This window comes from Stegostoma tigrinum, chromosome 14 (genome assembly GCF_030684315.1).
Source record: "Stegostoma tigrinum isolate sSteTig4 chromosome 14, sSteTig4.hap1, whole genome shotgun sequence".
In the NCBI taxonomy this organism is placed as follows: Eukaryota; Metazoa; Chordata; class Chondrichthyes; order Orectolobiformes; family Stegostomatidae; genus Stegostoma; species Stegostoma tigrinum.
The window spans coordinates 2,267,840-2,291,250 of record NC_081367.1 but is presented as its reverse complement, the minus strand read 5'-3'; the positions used below and the strand labels follow the sequence as shown (position 1 = coordinate 2,291,250).

Here is a 23,411-nt window from a genome sequence, read left to right as displayed (position 1 = left end):
TGTCACACATGATGGACCCATTCCAGCCAAAGCCCCAAATGCCATTCATCTGTTGTAGACTGTATGTAAGCAATGAACCATATAGGAACAACAGAATATGTATGAAAAAAGCTTTTTATGAGAAGTGAATAATTTGTTATTTTCCATTACATAAAAGGATAAAAAGATAACAATGCTCCAGGGGCTCCACTCAAGTACCATAATCTGAAGCTGCAAGTGTTATGATTGTGATAGGAGGAATGCAGAGATAACCAAGACCCACTACTCCACGAATCACACCATAAGTGTCAACGTGTTGATTCAATCACTGAAACAGCCAATATCTTCTCTTAAGTATGGTGATAGTTGATGGGAATTGTTCATCCTGGAGACCAGTTACTAGTGGTGTACTGCAAGGGTCAGTGTTGGGTCCACTGCAGTTTGTCATTTTTATAAATGACCTGGATGAGGGCATAGAAGGATGGTTAGTAAATTTGCAGACGACACTAAGGTCAGTGCAGTTGTGGATACATAGAACATAGAACAGAACATTACAGAACAGTACAGGCCCTTCGGCCCTCGATGTTTTGCCGAGCTGTCATACTGATCTCAAGCCCATCTAACCTACTCTATTCCATGTACATCCATATGCTTATCCAATGACGACTTAAATGTACTTAAAGTTGGCGAACCTACTACCATTGCAGGCAAAGTCTTCCATTCCCTTACTACTCTCTGAGTAAAGAAACTACCTCTGACATCTGTCCTATATCTTTCACACCTGAATTTAAAGCTATGCCCCCTTGTGCTGGCCGTCACCATCCTAGGAAAAAGGCTCTCCCTATCCACCCTATCTAACCCTCAGATTATTTTATATGTTTCAATTAAGTCATCTCTCAACCTTCTTCTCTCGAATGAAAACAGCCTCACGTCCCTCAGCCTTTCCTCGTAAGACCTTCCCTCCATACCAGGCAACATCCAAGTAAATCTCCTCTGCACCCTTTCCAAAGCTTCCACATCCTTCTTATAATGCGGTGACCAGAACTGTGCACAATACTCCAAGTGCGGCCGCACCAGAGTTTTGTACAGCTTCACCATAACCTCTTGGTTCCAGAGCTCGATTGCTCTATTAATAAAAGCTAAAACACTGTATGCCTTCTTAACAGCCCTGTCAACCTGGGTGGAAACTTTCAAGGATCTGTGTACATGGACACCGAGATCTCTCTGCTCATCCACTCTACCAAGAATCTTACCATTAGCCCAGTACTTTGCCTTCTGGTTACTCCTACCAAAGTGCATCACCTCACACTTGTCCGCATTAAACTCCATTTGCCACCTCTCAGCCCAGCTCAGCAGCTTATCTTTGTCTCTCTGCAACCTATAGCATCCTTCGTCACTTATCCACAACTCCACCGACCTTAGTGTCGTCTGCAAATTTACTAACCCATCCTTCTACGCCCTCATCCAGGTCATTTATAAAAATGACAAACAGCAGTGGACCCAACACCGACCCTTGCGGTACACCACTAGTAACTGGTCTCCAGGATGAACATTTCCTATCAACTACCACCCTCTGCCTTCTTTCAGAAAGCCAATTTCCGATCCAAACTGCTATATCTCCCACAATTCCATTACTCTGCATTTTGTACAATAGCCAACTGTGGGGAACCTTATCGAATGCCTTGCAGAAATCCATATACAACACATCAACCAGTTTATTCTCATCTACCTGTTTGGTCACCTTCTCAAAGAACTCAGTAAGGTTTGTGAGGCACAACCTTCCCTTCACGAAACCGTGCTGACTATCCATAAGCAATTTATTATTTTCTAGGTGATTATAAATCCTATCCCTTATAACCTTTTCCAACACTTTACCAACAACTGAGGTAAGGCTCACTGGTCTATTATTACCAGGGTTGTCTCCACTCCCCTTCTTGAACAGGGGAACCTCTATGCTATCCTCCAGTCATCTGGCACTATTCCTGTAGACAATGATGAGTTAAAGATCAATGTCAAAGGCTCGGCAATCTCCTCCCTGGCTTCCTAGAGGATCCGAGGATAAATCCCATCCGGCCCAGGGGACTTATCTATCTTCACCCTCTGTAGGATTTCTAATACCTCTTCCTTGTGAACCTTAATCCCACCTAGTCTAGTAGCCTGTATCTCAGTATTCTCCTCGACAACATTGTCGTTTTCTGGAGTGAATACTGTTGAAAAATATTCATTTAGCGCTTCTCCTATCTTATCTGACTCCACACACAACTTACCACTACTATCCTTGATTGGGCCTAATCTTACTTTCGTCATTCTTTTATTCCTTAAATACCTATAGAAAGCCTTAGGGTTTACCCTGATCCTATCCGCCAACAATTTCTCATGTGTCCTCCTGGCTCTTCTGAGCTTTCTCTTTAGGTCTTTCCTGGCTACCTCGTAGCCCTCAAGTGCCCTAACTGAGCCTTCACATCTCATCCGAACATAAGCCTTCTTCTTCCTCTTGACCAGAGATCCCACCTCCTTCGTAAACCACGGCTCCCGCGCTCTACAGCTTCCTCCCTGCCTGACAGATACATACTTATTTAGGACACACAGGAGCTTTTCCTTGAATAAACTCCACATTTCTAACGTGCCCATCCCCTGCAGTTTCCTTCCCCATCCTCTGCTCCTTAAATCTTGCTTAATCTCATCGTAATTGCCTTTCCCCCAGCTATAACTCTTGCCCAGTGGTATACACCTATCCCTTTCCATCACTAAAGTAAACATAACACAACTGTGAATGCTGTCACCAAAGTGCTCACCTACTTCCAAATCTAACACCTAGCCAGGCTCATTACCCAGTACCAAATCTAATGTGCGTTCGCCCCTTGTTGGCCTACCTACATACTGTGTCAGGAAGCCCTCCTGCTCACACTGAACAAAAACTGACCCATCTATAGTACTTGAACTATAGTGTTCCCAGTCAATATTTGAAAAGTTAAAGTCCGCCAGGACAACTACCGTGTCTCTCTCACTCCTATCGAGAATCATCTTTGCTGTCTTTTCCTCTACATCTCTGGAACTATTTGGAGGCCTATAGAAAACTCCCAATAACTCTCCTTTCCTGTTTCTAACCTCAGCCAGTGACGAAGGATGCTGTAGGTTGCAGAGAGACACAGATAAACTGCTGAGCTGGGCTGAGAGGTGGCAAATGGAGTTTAATGTGGACAAGTGTGAGGTGATGCACTTTGGTAGGAGTAACCAGAAGGCAAAGTACAGGGCTAATGGTAAGATTCTTGGTAGTGTAGATGAGCAGAGACATCTTGGTGTCCATGTACACAGATCCTTGAAAGTTGCCATCCAGGTTGACAGGGCTGTTAAGAAGGCATACAGTGTTTTAGCTTTTATTAATAGAGCTATCGAGTTCTGGAACCAAGAGGTTATGGTGAAGCTGTACAAAACTCTGGTGTGGCCGCACTTGGAGTATTGTGTACAGTTCTGGTCACCTCATTATAAGAAGGATGTGGAAGCTTTGGAAAGGGTGCAGAGGAGATTTACTCGGATGGTGCCTAGTATGGAGGGAAGGTCTTACGAGGAAAGGCTGAGGAACTTGAGGCTGTTTTCATTAGAGAGAAGAGGGTTGAGAGATGACTTAATTGAAACATATAAAATAATCAGAGAGTTAGATAGGGAGAGCCTTTTTCCTAGGATGGTGAAGGCGAGCACGAGGGGGCATAGCTTTAAATTGAGGGGTGAAAGATATAGGACAGATGTCAGAGGTAGTTTCTTTACTCAGAGTAGTAAGGGAATGGAATGCTTTGCCTGCAACGTTAGTAGATTCGCCAACTTTAGGTACATTTAAGTCGTCATTGGATAAGCATATGGACGTACATGGAATAGTGTAGGTTAGATGGGCTTGAGATCGGTATGACAAGTCGGCACAACATCGAGGGCCGAAGGGCCTGTACTGTGCTGTAACGTTCTATGTTCTATGTTCTATGACAGTCAGAGGATACAGCAGGATATAGATCGGTTGGTGACTTGGGCAGAGAGATGACAGATGGAGTTTAATCTGGAAAAATTTGAAGTAATGCACTTTGGAAGGTCTAATCCAGATGTAAAATGTGCAGTAAATGGCAGAATCCTTAAGAATACTGATAGGCAGAGGGATCTGGGTCTACAGGTACGCAGGTAAGTGGCAACGCAGGTGGGGAGATAGTCAACAAGGCATAAGGCATGCTTGCCTTCACTGGCCGGGGTATTGAGTTTAAAAATTGACGTGTAACATTGCAGCTTTAGAGAACCTTAGTGAGTACGCATTTGGAATATTTTGTTCAATTCTGGTCGCCAGCCTATCAGAAGGATGTGGTGGCTTTGGAGAGGGTACATAGAACATAGAACATAGAACATTACAGCGCAGTGCAGGCCCTTTTGGCCGTTGATGTTGCGCCGACCTGTCATACCAATCTGAAGCCCGTCTAACCTACACTATTCCATTATCATCCATATGTTTAACCAATGACCATTTAAATGCCCTTAAAGTTGGCGAGTCTACTACTGTTATAGGCAGGACATTCCACGCCCTTACTGGCGTGGAACCTACCTCTGACATCTGTCCTATATCTATCACCCCTCAATTTAAAGCTATGTCTCCTCATGCTAGCCAGCACCATCTGAGGAAAAAGGCTCTCACTATCCACCCTATCTAATCCTCTGATCATCTTGTATGTCTCTATTAAGTCACCTCTTAACCGTCTTCTCTCTAACAAAAACAGCCTCAAGTCCCTCAGGCTTTCCTCATAAGATCTTCCCTCCATATCAGGCAACATCCTGGTAAATCTCCTGTGCACACTTTCCAATGCTTCCACATCCTTCCTATAATGCTGCGACCAGAACTGTACACAATGCTCCAAGGGCGGCCGCACCAGAGTTTTGTACAGCTGCAACATGACCTCATGGCTCCAAAAGTCAATCCCCCTACCAATAAAACCTAACACACCGTACACCTTCTTAATAACCCTGTCAATCTGGATGGCAACTTTCAGGGATCCACGCACATGGACACCAAGATCTCTCTGCTCATCCACACCACCAAGAATCTTACCATTACCAGGATGTTGCCTGGTATGGAGGACATTAGCTATGAGGAGAGTTTGGAGAAACTTGGGCTATTCTCACTGGAATGATGGAGGTTAAGGAGCGACCTGATAGAGGTCGACAAGATTATGAAGAGCATGGATAGACTGAACAGTCAGAAGCTTTTTTCCCAGGATGGAAGAGTCAATAACCAGGGGCCATAGGTTTAAAGAGCAAGAGACAAGGTTTAAAAGTGATGTATGAGTCAAGTTGTTTACACAGAGGGTGGTGGGTGCCTGGAACTCACTGCCAGGGGAGGTAGTGGAAGTAGGTACTATGGTGACTTTTAAAGGACGTCTTGACAAATACATGAATAGGATGGGAATAGAGGGATATGGTAGCTGCAAGGTTCGGGTGTTTTAGTTGTGAAGGGCAGCATGTCGGTGCAGGCTTGGAGCGCTGAAGGGCCTGTTACTGCACTATAATTTTCTTTGTTCTATGTTCTTTTTGTTCACATCTTAGCACCCGACAGCCCAGTTCCTGGAAGTAAAGGATAAAATGTGATAATTTATCACATCCACTGAATTTCCCATTGATGAAGCCAAATCTGTACATTGTTGATAAGTGCCCAGTTCTGTTCCCAGCTGGCATGTATTTGAGCCTGTGAGAATTTGTCACAGCTCACTACTTCATATTTTACCAGGTAGAATGCTAATATCTGGAAACTCTTATCAGTTTTGAAAAATGTCTGCTGGGAGAAAGAGGGAGAGACATGAAGCTCTGAATTGACTTTTTTAAAATTAAATAACTATCGGGTTTGTTGAATAGAAGTCCTAAAGTGTTGCTCGGAAACAATTCACATATGAGCCCCAGTCCTCATAAAGCTAGCTTACTATAATAATCAAGGCATTAAATCTCATTTCTTATCCCCTTGATAGCTTTCCGGAGCTGTTTCCTCAATGTTATGTGATTGCCAGTATAAAATAGATGACTTACAGTACTCAAACTATTGACTTCATTTTCCAATTAGTCACTAGGCAAAACACAATTCAATCCAAAGAATAGTCCAAATATCTTCTGGCATTTCCCAGATAGTCCTTAATGTAAATGTATTCCCAACACAAGCACTTGTTGTGAAATTGACATTAAGATTATACTATGAGATTAATGTAAATGACAATGTCACTGATGACATGGCTCTGACATTAGCTGGTGAGGATTGACTTTTAAAGCAGAGGTGAAATGGCACTTCATCTCCCAAAGAGCAATGAATATGTGGAATTCTGTACCACAAAGGGCTTGGACATTAAGTATATTTAAGGTTTATGTGAGCAGATTTTTAATCAGGAAGGAAATCAAGGATTATGCAGAAGAGGCAGGAAAGTGGAGTTGAGGATTTTCAAATTGCCAATATCTCATTGAACGGTATAGCAAGCTCAATGGGTGGAATGACCCACTACTGCTTCTACATTTTATGATCTAAGGAGCGAAGACATCAGTTTAGAATGGGCATGTAAAAACAAGAGTCTTCGGCAATACACTAGAGAACCTATGATGGAAAGGTACAACTAGAGGACTGTTACAGTACTTCAGGTGTCGAAGAGCTTTACATAGCAATAAAGAGCCACTCTGTCTGGGGATTTTGAAAGTCAGGCATCCATAGTCCTTTGATACTTCAGACTGGTATCTCATCATGTGGGAAACAGAAAGGGCTAAAAGCTGAAGATAAAACATGGTGACAGCTGGGGAAAAACTTCTCGTGTCAGGATCTAGATATAATAGAGAGTTTAAGGGACACAGCTGTAAAAGAAAGACTCAATTGATATGACTTGAAAGACTTTGAGTGAAAAGCTTGAAAAGGAGGGATCTCCAGGGGCAGGAAAAAAAAATCATAAGAAAAAGCCAGCGAAAGAACATGTGCCTGTGAACACAAAGCAAGACTGGGCATATTTCAGATTAGATTAGATTAGATTTCCTACAGTGTGGAAACAGGCCCTTTGGCCTAGCAAGTCCACACCGCCCCTTGAAGCATCCCACCCAGATCCATCCCCCTATAACCCACACACCCCCGAACACTATGGGCAATTTAGCACGGCCAATCCACCTAACCTGCACATCTTTGGACTGTGGGAGGAAACCCACGCAGACACGGGGAGAACGTGCAAACTCCACACAGACAGTTACCCGAGGCTGGAATCGAACCCGGGTCCCTGGCGCTGTGAGGCTGCAGTGCTAACCAATGAGCCACCATGCTACTTTGCAGAACAAAGATGCAGAGTTGGAACACATCAGCAATAAGTGAAATCTAAATGCTCATGTGATTGCATCAGATATGACAGTTCATAGGACTGGCAGCACTTATAGAGACCATGCCATTTGAGAATTTAGAAGGTCCACAGTTTGGAGGAGTCAGTTTCAATGCTTTTGAATAGTTTCAGGCAGCTACATGAAGGAGCAGCATCACCAAGGCAGCGGAGTTACAAATGCTGGAGGTCCAATAGCTGACAATGTTCTGTCAAGTAAAAGTTTAAAATAACATACCACAGAATATATTGCATTGATGCTGCTTCAACTCCAACAGAAAATTGGTTTAGGAATGGGCTGGATTTAATCAGTGACCTTAATATTCAGGTGAATCAATAGAAGATATTTAATGGATTTATGCTGACTAGCAGGATGTTACATGTGCAGAGCAGTACAGGATAAACTGATTAGAATTTTCTAATTAATTACAATTAATTAATATAATAGTTGATGTGAGGAATGAGAAGTTAGCTGGTTTTCTTCAAACCAGCAGGCAATCAAATTTGAGACAAAGGCACAGTATCATGGCTCAAAATTATTCAATACTGACAGGGAACGTAGAGATTTATTCTGACGTGGGCGGGTGTATGGTATCATTACCATCCCAAAAATCTGCCAAATAAAAATCAATGTCATCAAGCCTATTAGTTTGCATAAGATGTGGTCACAAGCAGAATTGCAGCAGTTTAGGAAAAATTGAGGGAAAGGGAATTTGAATTAAGACTTCTCTAGTTAGGCAACAGAATTATCACTGTGCCCCAGGAAGACAACACTGATTCAGATTTAATGCTAGAGGTAGCTCAGTTTGCTCTCTTAGTTCCTAGACTGGATGAGGCAGAGGTAGAAACTTTCTGTTGTGGAGAGCACAGCAGTTAAAGTGGGCAGTCCAGCATTGGCACCTCTTATTACAGGCAATTCTTTCACAGGATGCCCACAACATTTACTCCCTCTTGCTGTAGGAAGGTTCAGAGGTGATGAGACTGAAAAAGAGGTATTCTAACTGTATACCAATTTGTGCTGAAGGTGTATACTTAACAATTGCATAAACCCAGATATGGCTGACCCAAAATACTGAGAATTTGAAAGAATTCCAGTGTGTATGAGCACTTAACGGAGGAGCCACATATGACACCTATCCACCTTGAGGAGTTTAAAAGTCTATTTCCCATCTGATGAGAATAAACGTTGAGGAACAGAGAGTCACTGGGCCCAGGTTGGCCGTCAGATTGATAAATGATTATAAATTATTCCAGAAAAAAACCCACCCCCAAACATCCCAACCAACTGGAAAGGTTTGAGGGTTGAGGCGGGACAATGACATGAAACTGAGTACCTGTGGGACAGAGGGAAATGCTGGGAGCCCTCCACTGGACAGAAGAGATGATGTGGAGAGGAAAGGTGGGGTCAGGAAGCCTGACTGTTTTAATTGTCAAAAGGTAGGGCGTGTCCAAAACTACTATTTGAAACTATGGGGAAAAGCAGTGGAATTAGTCTGGGAGGAGAAGAAGCATTGGACTTGTGAGGGAGAAGTCATGGCTGCGTACTCTTACCCCAGATTTTCTGATGAATTGGACCTGTGAGGGATTTTTTTGTTTTAGATTAGATTACCTGCAGTGTGGAAACAGGCTCTTTGGCCCAACAAGTCCATACTGCCCCTTGAAGCATCTCACCCAAACCCATCACCACCCACTGGAATTGAAACCGGGCCTCTGGCGCTGAGACTGCAGTGCTAACCACTGAGCCACCGTGCCGTCCACAGATGGGAAAATATGAATCATTGCCCAGGCTCAAAACTTCCAGTTACATGAGATATTACTCAGCTCCTGAGAATCAGGAAAATGAGAAAAAAAAAGAGTGACACTACAGAAAATCTGGAAGTTAATTGCTGACAAGAAATTGCTGTTAGGGTCTGTCAGTAAATTGTGATAAATTACAAAAGTTATTTATTTTTTTGAAAAAATGGATTATTTCAGAGCACCAGAAATAAGTGAAATTCAGGACCAACAAGACAAAGCAAGTGCCATAAATGAAAAAGGGAAGTAAGTTGACTGGTAAGATAGGGGATGACAGATGAGACCAGTCTCATGTGTTGCATGACCTACAGTGTTCAGGAAATTGTTAATGCTCCTGGCAGGCTGGAAGACCACGTCTATAGGAATTGTTAGCAGTTTGATCAGCTCTGTCTCTAGGTTTTGGAGACTGACCATTGCCTAGAGACACAGCAGTGATGCTGGGAGTTACATGGAGAGCCAGCTTTTAGATTTGATCACCCCACAGTTTAAGGAAATGCAGGCAGAAAAGGAATGAGTGGCCAACATTCAGAGGAAGGATGGCAGGCAGGTGGCTAGGAAAACCCCACAGTTCCTCTCACTCATGGGCAGAGTTTCTATGGCACAAGTTCAACAGGATTACGAGTTAAATGAAAACTCTGATGCTGGAAATCAGAAACAAAAACAGAGGTTGCTGGGAAAACTCATCATCTCTGGTAGCATTTGAGGAGAGAAAGCACAGGTTACATTTCGGGTCCAGTGACCCTTCTTCAAAACTTGTCTCTCCCCCACTATCCTTTGAACCGCACATTGACAAGTTTGAGTTCATGGGACATTGCCAGTACTGGGGAAGGAAGGCTTCACCTGAATCATGCTAGGACCAGAGTCCTGGAAAATCACAGAGCTAAGGCTGTGGATAGGGCTTTACACTAAATTGTGGGTTCAGTTTTATGAAAAATTGAAGGAGGGAGGGAGGGCTCAGCAGAGGTTATTAAAGTTTGTAGAACAAGTAATAAGACAGACAGTATGAACAAGATCTGGAATCTAATTTCAGGCACAGCAGATACTGGGACAAGTATGAGAAGGGGACAGTCAACACAGGACAGGTGGAGTTGAACTTAAGTTCACACAGAATACGAAAGAAGGTAAATGAACTTGTAGCAAGGCCAGAAATCACACCATCAGGTTATAGTTCGACAGGTTTATTTGAAAGCACAAGCTTTTGGAGCTTCACTCCTTCTTCAGGTGTTAGCGAGAGAGATGGTATCAGACACAGAATTTATAAATAAAAGACGGAAGTGTCACACCGCTGCTAAGGATGTATTAAACAAACCTATGAAACTGTTCAATCTTTAATCAGTTAGATGGTTTTAATCGATTAATATGTATATGTAAATCCCCAAATTCCTTTCAAGTCTCTGTCCTGAGACAACTAAAGGTTGTATCATTGTAAAGAAGAGGTAATATTTCAGGTCAGACAACGACAACTTGTAGCACAGACTGAATTTGACAGCTACAATGTTGTGTTTATTACACAGCCATGGATACAAAGGCTGGGAAATAAATACCCAAGGATACATATCCTATTGAAATGACAGGCAGATGGGTGGGGCGGGTGGTGCTGGCAGTGGTGAGGTTGTCTTGTAAGTAAGAAATGAAATTAATTCTCGAGCAAACACTTCAATACACTGGTGGACTGGGAAAATCAGATTGGTAGTAGATCCCAAATAAAGGAATTTGTAGAGTATCGACGCAATTGGTTTTTTGAGCAACTGTGGTAGAGCCACTAGGGAACAGTCAATCCTGGTGATGTGTGGTGATAATGGGAACTGCAGATGCTGGAGAATCCAAGACAATAAAATGTGAGGCTGGATAAACACAGCAGGCCCAGCAGCATCTCAGGAGCACAAAAGCTGATGTGTAATGACTTGATTAGGAAACTTAAGATGAAGTAACCCCGAGGGGACAGTGGCCAGAATATGATAGAATTCAACCTGCAGTTTAAGACGGGAGAAGTTATAATCAGATATAATTGTCTTACAGACAACAAGGTGTAGAGCTGGATGAACACAGCAGCCAAGGAGCAACAGGGGAGCAGGAAGGTTGATGTTCAGGCCTAGACCCTTCATTTTCATCTGCAATTCCTACCATCTCTGAAACAATTTTAATGGTACTACAATTGAATAAAGGTAACTAAAAAAAAATGAGGGAGGAGCTGGACACAGTTGGTTGTAAGGGGATCCTAGCAGGAAAGATGGCGGGGCAGTGATGGCAAAAATTTCTGGGGGTAATTTTGAAGGGACAGCAGAAATTCATCCTAAAGAAGAGAAAACAGGCAAAGGGGAGGACAAGGCAATTGTGGCTGACAAGGGGATTGAGGAGAGCAAAAAAGCAAAAGAAATGCATACAATGTGGTAATTATTAGTTGGAAGTCAGAGGATTAGGAAGTCTTTAAAAACCAGCAGAGAATAACGGTAAAAGCAATAAGTGAGGGGCAAATAAACCAGCTAGTAATACAGAACAAGATTGCAAGAGTTTTTTTCAATAATTTAAAGGCAAGAGAGAGACAACAGTGGACATTGGACCACTGGAAAACAAGGCTGGAGAAGTAACAATGGGAAATAAAGAAATGGTGCAGGAACTAAATAGGCACTTTGCATCAGTCATCACGGTGGTAGACACCAGTAGCAGATTAGAACTTCAAAACAGTCAGGGAACAGCAGTGAGTGTAGTAGCTACCTCTAAGGAGAAGGTACTGGGGATGCTACAAGTTCTGAAGGTGGATAAATCACCTGGACCAGATGGACTACAACTCAAGATTTAAAGGAGCTAGCTTAGGCGATTGTAGAGCATTGATGAAGATCTTTCAGGAATCGTTGGAGTCAATGAGGGTCCCGGAGGACTAGAAAATGGCTAACGTAACATGCCTCTTTAAGAAGGAGGGAAGCAGAAGCCAGGAAATCATATACTGGTTAGCCTGACCTCAGTTGCTGGTAAGATTTGAGAGTCCATTATGAAGGATAAGATTGCTCAGTACTTGGAAGAACATGGTAAAATAGGCTGAGTCAGCACAGCTTCAACAACAGGTCACCATGGCTGACAAAACTGTTAGAATTCTTTGAGGAGATAACAAGCAAGTTAGACAAAGGAGAGCCTGTGGACGTGATCTATTTGATTGCCAGAAGGCTTTTGACAAGGTCATGCAGAGGATGCTGCTGAATATGTTCAGACCATGCGGTGCAAACAGCAAGGTACTAACATGGATACAAGACTGGTTGACTGACAGAAGGCTGAGGGTTTGATAAAGTGGCCTTTTTCAGGATAGCAGCTGGTGACTAGTAGAGTCCTGCAGGGGTCAGTGTTGGGAGGATAACTATCCATATTATACATTAACAATCTGAATGAAGGAACTGAGGACATTGTTACTAAATTTTCCAGTCCTCCGGGATCCTCCCTGACTCCAGTGATTCCTGCTTCATCAATGTTCTGCTTGTAAAAATGATTCTGAGGATTAAAGATTTGTCATATGAAGAGTGGTTGCGGGTTTTGTGTGTGTACTCGATGGAGTTCAGAAGGATGAGGGGTGACCTGGTTGAAAACTTACAGAACACAGAGGCCTGGATAGAGTGGTTGTGGAAAAGATGTTTCCATAGTAAGACAGACCAGGACCAACAACACTACCTGAAAGTGAAGGATCAGACACTTTAGAACTGAGATGAGGAGGAATTTCTTCAGCCAGACGGTGGTTATTTCTTTGCTGCAGAGGGCTGTGGAGGCCAAATTATTGAGCGACTTTGGAGGTAGAGATGGATATGTTCTTGATTAGTTAGGAGATCAAGGGTTATGGGGGGAAGGCAAGAGAAGCGGGGTTCAGAAACATATCAGCCATGATTGAATGGTGGAGCAGACTCAATGGGCTGAATGGCCTAATTCTGCTTCTGTATCTTATTTTCTTATATCTTCTGGTCCTACCTGTTGTCATTTGCTAAAAGTATAAAAGTTGGTGTGAGTTGCTCCTGGCATCAAGGTGGAATTTGCCGGATTGCTTATTTGTTTCTGCCAGAAACCTCACCAGAGCCCATGTCACTCAAAGAGATTCCACTCTATATAGTTTTACTTTTTGACAATAATCAACACTTTACTCGCAGCTGACGGAAAAGTGAGGGCACATTGTTCCCCTTCATGATGTGGCAAGTGCATGGTCAGTGTGGAGACAAAATAGGGCACACTTTTTTAAAAAAAATCAGACACTTAATTTCAAGAAACATTATCCCCATTTTTCCCTTCAAATCATGAATGGCAACTTCGGATTCTTGATTGGTGACCACCTTGTGCCATGTGTTTGCATCTGACTGAAGTCCCAAAATAGTCTGGGACAGTAGGAACTGCAGATGCTGGAGAATCTGAGATAACAAGGTATAGAGTTGGATGAACACAGCAGGCCAAGCAGCATCAGAGGAGCAGGAGAGCTGATGTTTCAGGCCTAGAAGAAGGGCCTATGCCCAAAACGTCAGCTTTCCTGCTTCTATGATGCTTCCTGGCCTGCTGTGTTCATCCAGCTCCATACCTTGAACATAGAACAATACAGCGCAGAAGAGGCCCTTTGGCCCTTGATGTTGCACTGACCTGTGAACTAATCTAAGCCCATCCCCCTAAGCTATCCCATCATCATCTATCTGCTTATCCAAGGACTGTTTAAATGCCCCTAATGTGGCTGAGTTAACTACATTGGCAGGCAGGGCGTTCCACACCCTTACCACCCTTGTTATCTCAAATTATTCTATTTACATTCCCCTTCCAATTGTCTTCTACTTCACCAAGAAACTAGCTGCTGCATGTTTCCACCATGAATCAGAGCAGGCTGCAGATCACTGAATGCTTATCCTGGTCCTCTTGAGCACAATGGCCTTGCTGCTCCGTTGTCACCACTGTCTCCTCAACCGTTTGTTGAGCCCAGTCAGTATTAGTGAATTACCAACCTCACCACATTATCAAAACTGTTCTTAGTTCACCTCAGCTCTTCAACACCTTACTTTGGAGTTGACATGCGCCTACGACTTGCATGCTTCTAGCAGGTAGCATTGCGAGATCAGAAAGCCATGCATCTCATCAACCGCACAGTATGCTTTTCTGTTGACATGGATGAATGCATTTATAGCTCTTTGCTATCCTCTGTTTGCTTCACATTCATCTTAGCACAATCAGCTGCCAACTTCTGCAGGTTAGCTGTGTTTTTTTTAGAGCAGAGGACAGGTAGACAGCTTTTGGTGCCCAGAAATGCTGAACAGTCACTCTAACAGTTGGACACAGGGTGGGCATATTGCTCTCTGCAGGTTATGAGCCAAACACACTTCAAATAAAATTTTACCAAAGATCACATCTCTGGTCCTTCCATCCTATTCCCCACATTAACTATTGAGCTTGTTAACGACTAAACCACCTGTTGGACATTTTGACTATTTCTCCCCTTTCTTGTTTCAGTTACTGAAACAGTTACAAGTTTCTAAATAGAAACTTTCCAAATCTCATTACATAGAAGCCTCTCACAATGATCAGAAAGAATTTTTATGCCATCAGGCAGCACTGGTTTAAATCTTAGCCCAAAGTAAAAGAGGTCAAAACTGAAGTCTAATTAAAATGACAAAAATAGATATCCCTACTACTACAAGGTAAGACTCTCAAAGGAAGCCCACACTTACAAAGATTCCTTAGAAGCAGTTGAGCAATTTTCTATTTGAAGTCTCCATCTGCTATGGATATACTAACACAAAGAAAGAAGAGAGAAATAACAAAGTTACAAGATTAAATTGGTCAAGTGAATAACAAATCGAGCAGGAGACAGGTTCACATTTTGCAATGCCACTCTAAAACTGGGGGGTTAAGAAGCCTCAGTGGTTAGTGCAGCTGCCTCACAGCACCAAGGACCTGGGTTCAATTCAAGCATCAAGCAACTGTGTGGAATTTGCACATTCTCCCAGAGTCAGCATGGATTTCCTCCTGGTGCTCCCATGGTGCAAAGATATGCAGGTTAGGAGGATTGGCCATGTTAAATTGTGCAGGCTAGGTGGATTAGACATGGGAAATGCAGGGTGATGGAGTGGGATACTCTTTGGAGCGTCAATGTGGGCTCAATGGGCCAAATGGCCTGCTTCCACATTGTAGGGATTCTATGGCATTGTAGGGCACTGAGGCTGGAGGTTTGAGTATTTTCAAGTCTCCAGCCATGGGAAGCATGTCCGACAGCCTTGTTTCATAATTAATGAGATGGGGAATGGGAAATTTCATGAAGAAAACCTCACCCCTGGTCATGAGGGACTGGATATGAAACTCAAGTGGCATCATGCTTCAACTGCAAACCTGGCAAATTCAAACCTGAGGCAGATTTCCACATCACAAAAATCTGACAGTTTGCAATAATGTCACAAAACTAAGTCGGCAAGGGAGCTTGAAATGTGGACCGGCAGACCACAAGGGGGACCAGCACTTGATCGCAATGGAAAATTTATTTGAGCTTAACCATGGAATGGTTTCGTCAAAGTGAATGCAATCAAGGAATCCTACAGAAACTTCATGGGGATGTCTATTTATCATGGAGCAAGAACATAACAACCAGTGGGGTTGGACAGGTCTTCACAAAGGCTTACAGAATTACATTTCCTCATGACAGAAGTGTATCATACATAGCCAAATGCCTACAGGATCAATGGTTTCATCAAGATTTCCAGCAAGGCTATGGGAAAGGTGAGCAACAGATTTGTTCAATTTTAAAAGGAAAACATGTTTAGTCCTAATCGACTCAAACATAATCTGAAGCCAAATTTAGATGCTTAACACAAATAAGGAAAATCTCAGCAAAAAACCAGCATCAAAGATGTATACTTATAGACACATGGTGAAAACTTTGTGAAGATTCAAACTAGGTCGGAAACTCTGGTCACAGAATGGAAATTCCGAAGCCAAGGTCATCAGAGAAACAGATTAACCAAGATCTAAAGTTGTTTTGGTATATCCAGATTCACACTCTGGGAAAGTGGTGGAATGTGTCCAAAAATATCTTCACCTAACAAAGCAGCAGCACTGCTTATGATTTCAAATTAACCTGTTGGACTGTGACCTGGTGTCATGTGACTTCTGACTTTGCCCATCCAAATCCAACACTGGCACCTCCACATTTAAAATATCTCAGGATGTCTACATTTACTTTAATGACCCCATTCAAACTAACTGTCCTTTTTATTGTCGCACAATCTATTTGAAGCCCACAAAAAATTATCCATTTTGGATTAGAACATAGAACGTAGAACATAAAACGCTACGGTGCAGTACAGGCCCTTTAGCCCTCGATGTTGTGCTGACCTGTGAAACCAAACTGAAGACCATCTAACCTACACTATTCCATTATTATCCAATTAACATCAATTGATTAACATCAATTAGCAGGATTCAAGAACAATGAAGATTATTGTCACTTTATTGAACATAGACAGAACAGAAACAGGACCTTCGGCCCATCATGGCAGTCATGATACCATTCTAAAGTAATCACAATTTCCTGCACATGATCCTTAACCTTCTTTTCCCTGCCAGATCATATGCCTGTCTGAATGAACATAGAACAGTACAGCACAGAACAGGCCCTTCAGCCCACAATGCTGTGCCAACCATTGATCCTCATGTATGCACCCTCAAATTTCTGTGACCATATACATGTCCAGCAGTCTCTTAAATGACCTTGCTTCCACAACTGCTGCTGGCAACGCATTCCATGCTCTCACAACTCTCTGCATAAAAAACCTGCCTCTGACATCCCCTCTATACTTTCCACCAGCCAGCTTAAAACTATGACCCCTCGTGCTAGCCATTTCCGCCCTGGGAAATAGTCTCTGGCTATCAACTCTATCTATGCCTCTCATTATCTTGTATACCTCAATTAGGTCCCCTCTCCTCCTCCTTTTCTCCAATGAAAAGAGACCGAGCTCAGTCAACCTCTCTTCATAAGATAAGCCCTCCAGTCCAGGCAGCATCCTGGTAAACCTCCTCTGAACCCTCTGCAAAGCATCCACATCTTTCCTATAATAGGGCGCCCAGAACTGGACGCAGTATTCCAAGTGCAGTCTAACCAAAGTTTTATAGAGCTGCAACAAGATCTCACGACTCAAACTCAATCCCCCCGTTAATGAAAGCCAAAACACCATATGCTTTCTTAACAACCCTGTCCACTTGGGTGGCCATTTTAAGGGATCTATGTATCTGCACACCAAGATCCCTCTGTTCCTCCACACTGCCAAGAAACCTATCCTTAATCCTGTACTCAGCTTTCAAATTCGACCTTCCAAAATGCATCACCTCGCATTTATCCAGGTTGAACTCCATCTGCCACCTCTCAGCCCATCTCTGCATCCTGTCAATGTCCCACTGCAGCCTACAACAGCCCTCTACACTGTCAACGACACCTCCGACCTGTGTGTCGTCTGCAAACTTGCTGACCCATCCTTCAATTCCCTCGTCCAAGTCATTAATAAAAATTACAAACAGTAGAGGCCCAAGGACAGAGCCCTGTGGAACTCCACTCACCACTGACTTCCAGGCAGAATATTTTCCTTCTACTACCACTCGCTGTCTTCTGTTGGCCAGCCAATTCTCTATCCAAGCAGCTAAGTTCCCCTGTATCCCATTCCTCCTGACCTTCTGAATGAGCCTACCATGGGGAACCTTATCAAATGCCTTACTGAAGTCCATATACACCACATCCACAGCTCGACCCTCATCAACCTTTCTAGTCACATCCTCAAAAAACTCGATAAGGTTTGTAAGGCATGACCTACCCCTCACAAAGCCGTGTTGACTGTATTTGATCAAGCCATGCTCTTCCAGATGGTCATAAATCTTATCCCTCAGAATCCTTTCTAACACCTTGCAGACGACAGACGTGAGACTTACCGGTCTATAATCGCCAGGGATTTCCCTATTTCCTTTCTTGGAGAGGAATTACATTTGCCTCTCTCCAGTCCTCAGGTACGAGTCCAGTGGACAGCGAGGATGCAAAGATCTTCGCAAGTGGCGAAGCAATTGCATTTCTCGCTTCCCAAAGCAGCCGACGACAAATCTGATCCGGGCCTGGCGACTTGTCAATCTTAATGTTTGACAAAATTTTCAGCACATCAGCTTCGTCTATCTCTATCCATTCCAGCATGCACACCTGCTCTTCAAAGGTTTCATTCACTACAAAGTTGGTTTCTTTCGTAAAGACAGAAGCAAAAAACTCATTTAAGGCTTCCCCTACCTCCTCAGGCTCCACACACAAGTTCCCTATGCTATCCCTGATCGGCCCTACTCTTTCTTTGACCATTCTCTTATTCCTCACGTAAGTGTAAAATGTCTTTGTGTTTTCCCGGATTCCTTCTGCCAAGCCTTTCTCGTGCCCCCTCCTGGCTCTCCTCAGACCATTTTTGAGCTCCTTCGTTGCCTGCATGTAATCCTCTCTAGCTGAACTTGACCCTAGCTTCCTCCACCTTATGTAAGCTACCTTCTTCCTTTTCACTAGAAGCTCCACCGCTCTCGTCATCCAAGGTTCCTTAATCTTACCCCTTCTTGCCTGTCTCAGAGGGACATATTTACTCATCACTCCCAACAACTGTTCCTTAAACCGTCTCCACATGTCTATAGTTCCCTTACCATGGAACAACTGCTCCCATTCCATGCTTCCTAACTCATGTCTAATCACGTCATAGTTTCCTCTTCCCCAATTAAATATCCTCCCATTCTGCCTAATCCTCTCCTTCTCCATAGCTATGTAGAATGTGAGGCAGTTATGGTCACTATCACCAAAATGCTCTCCCACCACAAGATCTGATACCTGCCCCGGCTCGTTTCCGAGCACCAAGTCTAGAATGGCCTCTCCCCTCGTCGGCCTGTCAACGTACTGCGTTAGGAAACCCTCCTGAACACACCTTACAAAAACAGCTCCATTCAAATCTTCTGCTCGAAGGAGGTTCCAATCAATATTAGGAAAGTTAAAGTCACCCATTACAACAACCCTACTGCGTGCACACTTTTCCAAAATCTGTCGACCTATGCTTTCTTCAATCTCCCTGCTGCTATTGGGGGGCCTGTAGTAAACCCCTAACGAGGTGACTACTCCCTTGCTGTTCCTAATTTCCACCCATACTGACTCAGTAGGCAGATCTTCCTTGACAAAGGAAGCTTCTGTAGCTGTGATACCCTCTCTGATTAGTAGTGCTACACCCCCTCCTCTTTTTCCCCCCTCCCTATTCTTTTTAAATGTTCTAAACCCTGGAACATCCAGCAACCATTCCTGCCCATGAGAAACCCATGTCTCTGTTATGGCCACAACATCATAGCACCAGGTACTGATCCATGCTCTAAGTTCATCACTTTTATTCCTGATACTCCTTGCATTAAAGCAAACACACTTTAACCGATCCCTTGGTTCCTTCCCAGGAAAATCCTTCCCACTAGCTGGTCTACCTCTTGCTACTGCCTCACCTGCATCAACGCTCACCTCTGGTATACAGCTCAGGTTCCCACCCCCCTGCCATACTAGTTTAAACCCTCTCGAACTACTCGAGCAAACCTTCCACCCAGGACATTGGTCCCCTTCCAGTTCAGATGCAACCCGTCCTTCTAGTACAGGTCCCACCTTCCCCAGAAGGCATCCCAATTATCAACATATCTGAAGCCCTCCCTCCTACACCAGCTGCGTAGCCACGTGTTCAGCTGCACCCGCTCCCTGTTCCTCGCCTCGCTATCTCGTGGCACCGGTAGTAAACCAGAGAACACTACTCTGTTCGTCCTGCTCTGCAGCTTCCATCCTAACTCCCTGAAATCACTTTTTATATCCTCAAACCTATTTCTGGCTATATCATTTGTGCCAATATGTAACACGATTTCTGGCTGTTCGCCCTCCCCTTTTAGAACTTTATACACCCGATCGGAGACGTCCCGGACCCTGGCACCAGGGAGGCAACATACCTTCCGGGAATCCCGATCTTGCCCACAAAATCTCCTGTCGATTCCCCTAACTATCGAGTCCCCTACCACGAGTACTTTTCTATTCTGCCCCCTTCCCTTCTTTGCCACAGTGTCAGGCTCAGTGCCAGAGAACTGACTACTATGGCTTTCCTCTGGTAGGTCATCCCCCCAGCAGTATCCAAAACGGTATACTTATTGCTGAGGGGAATGCCCACAGGGGATCTCTGCACTGTCTGTCTGTCCCCTTTCCTCCCCCTAACTGTAACCCATCTATCCTCGTCCTGAGCCTTAGGAGTGACCAACTCCCGATAACTCCTCTCAAATACCCCCTCTGCCTCCCGAATGATCCGTAGTTCATCCAGCTCCAGCTCCATTTCCCTAACACGGTTTTCAAGGAGCTGTAGCTGGGTGCACTTCCCGCAGATGTAGCCAGCGGAGACGTGTGCCACATCTCCCAACTGCCACATTCTGCAGGAGGAGCAAGCAACTGCCCTGGCATCCATACCCCACTTATCTGAACACCCACTCAATACTAAAGCAGAAAGCTTACTTCAAGTAATAATAACAAATTAATAACAAACTTAAGTTCAGCCGCCTTGCTGATATATATGGTCACTGCTTTCCTTCCCGGCTGCCCCTCTGGTCCTCGTCACTTCCTCTGGTGCTCCCGCTCCTTCTCTGAAAGAGGAAAAAAAACACCGCTGCCCGCTATCGGTAAGTAATTTAAAAAATAAACTGCTTTAGCTTAGCTGCAGTCTTCCGGGCCCGTCTTGCCTCCGCTGCTGCTCGCACTCAAAATGGCCGTTGGCGTCGAAGGGTGAGTATTTGTACTCACTGCTTTCCTTCCCGGCTGCCCCTCTGGTCCTCGTCACTTCCTCTGGTGCTCCCGCTCCTTCTCTGAAAGAGGAAAAAAACACCGCTGCCCGCTATCGGTAAGTAATTTAAAAAATAAACTGCTTTACCTTAGCTGCAGTCTTCCGGGTCCGTCTTGCCTCCGCTGCTGCTCGCACTCAAAATGAATGTGGAACATTGCTTTTGTATCTGCTTCTGCGATTTCCCCTGGCAGTGTGTTCCAGACACCTACTACCCTGCGTGTAAATTTTTTAAAAATCATGCTCTCTAGTATTTGACATTACCACCCTGGGTAAAAGTCTCCAACTATCCACTCTATGCATTCCTTCTATAATCTTATATGCTATTATCAGGTCACCACTCATCTTCTTGCATTCCAGCAAAAACAATCCAATTTGTTTAGCTTCTTTTCGCTAATGCACTCCAATCCAGGCAGCATCTGGTAAACCTCCTTTACACACCACCAACGACCCTGTCTCACCCAAGGCCTCCGCTTAACACCGTATAGTGTGGTGACCAGAGCTTCACACAATACACCAAATGCAGCCCAACTAAAGTGTGGCAGTTACAACATGACATGTCAACTGTTATAGTCAATGCCCCGACTGATGAAAGCAAATATGCCATATGCCTTCTTTAATGCCTTATCCACTTGTGTTGCCACTTGCGGGCAGCTATGTACTTGCATCCCAAGATATCCCTGTACATCATTGCTCCTAATAGCCATGCCACTTACCGGATACTTTTCTTTTGCATTTGACCTCCCAAAACAGATCACTTCAATTGTCCGGATTAAACTCCATTTGTCATTTCTCTGCCCAAGTTTCCAACTGATCAATATTCTACTGTACCTTTTGACAATCTCCACCAATTTTTGCATTGTCCACACTATCTACATTTTCCATCAGATCATTTATGTGTATGAGAAACAACAGAGGTCCCAGTACAGATCCTGGCAGAATATCAGTGATCACAGACCTCAGACACAAGAAGTACCCTCACACAACTACCTTCTGTCTTCTATTACCGAGCAAATTCTGTTTTTCACAAAAGAAAAACAAACACAGATAGTTAAATTTCATCCATCAAAATCCAGCTAATAAACTGGAAAAAAGACATTGAATGCCACTCAACTGCTCTCCTGGGTAAATCACAGTCACAGTGAAGGACATCATAAATGTAAATCATAGGTTCACAGCAAAATGGTGAGCACTCTTTTGGGTATTGAAAACTCACAAAAACTCTAGTGACCATTTTTGCAGGCAACTGCTGTATTGGAATTTATTTCTCGTCCAACACTTTTGGCAGCCCTTCAGCCAAGCCTAGCATTGTTTTTAATTATTTATTTAACTGATGGAATACCAACGCAGCCTAAACTCCTTTCTCATGAATTTTAGCTCTGAATTAATTGAAAGCAGGAACATATGAGTTCTAGTCAGCAGTGCAGTGCTTTCAAAGTTCTTGTTCTTTTCAACTGGGTATCAAATGGAACTGTAGTGATTATAATGAGGTAAACCTCATAGAGCATGAGTTCCCTGATTGAGGCTGTTAGTCTAGTTTAATCAGGGAGCCTGGACTGACACAGAAGAACGTGAATGTCAGACATGCTGTTCACTCTGAAATTTGGCTTTGAGGGAGCTGGATCACTGTCAAGGCCTCGCTGTATGTAAATAAAGGGTGGCTTGGTGATGGGATATCAGCCTCAGTGGAGTTATTTCAGAGATGAGAGCTTTGGGAACATTCAAACAAAATGATTAATACTCAATGATACATTGTCTGTCCTCCAGCTTGACTGGACAAGAACTGATGCAAAACTGGGACATACAATGGAATCTGAGGATGTAGCTCAGAAATGATACAATGAAGGCACACATGCAGGTGGACACAACAATGAGTGATGAAATGGGTGAATCTCAAATACAGGACTCAGGAAGGAAAAATGGGAACCAAGGAATGAGTTCTCAATGAACATACCACAAAGAAATGAATTGAGGACAGGTACAGGCATTCAGACCTCATATCGCTCTGTAGTACAACAGAATCATGGCTTATCTGACTGTCACCTCAAATCCACATTCTTATCTACCCCAACATTTCATTTCCTTTCTTCACAAGAGTGTGGCCACTTCAACCTGAAAGATGTTCAAGCACTCTGCTTCAACTACCTTTTTGTGATGAGAATTTGCAAGAATCTGAGAGATAAACAACTGTAGTCATGACAATCAACAGTAGTCTCCCAGAAGTCTGTAATAGTTTTACAGCATGATCCGAAGTAGTCAGCATGTTTTTTGCAATAAGAAATGAGGGTCATCAAAGTTCACCATCCTGTTCAAGAACAATGACTGTGGAAAGTTCACCACATTCTGTGCCCTTTCCATCCTCAGTGTAGCCTTCAAGTGATAACGTAGAAACATAGAAACATAAAAACATAGATTCTGCCTACAACATTTGATCCCAGTCACCTCA

At 43.6% G+C, this 23,411-nt stretch overlaps 1 long non-coding RNA gene across 1 annotated transcript; it reads right to left on the bottom strand.

Moving 5' to 3' along the window:
- Window positions 1–195: 195 nt before the first annotated feature.
- Window positions 196–20,723, bottom strand: LOC132210500 (uncharacterized). The gene is made up of 3 exons (XR_009446632.1): window positions 20,675–20,723; window positions 14,801–14,862; window positions 196–440 (listed from the first exon to the last, which is right to left on the bottom strand). It is a non-coding gene; the product is annotated as an uncharacterized LOC132210500 (long non-coding RNA).
- Window positions 20,724–23,411: the final 2,688 nt, after the last annotated feature.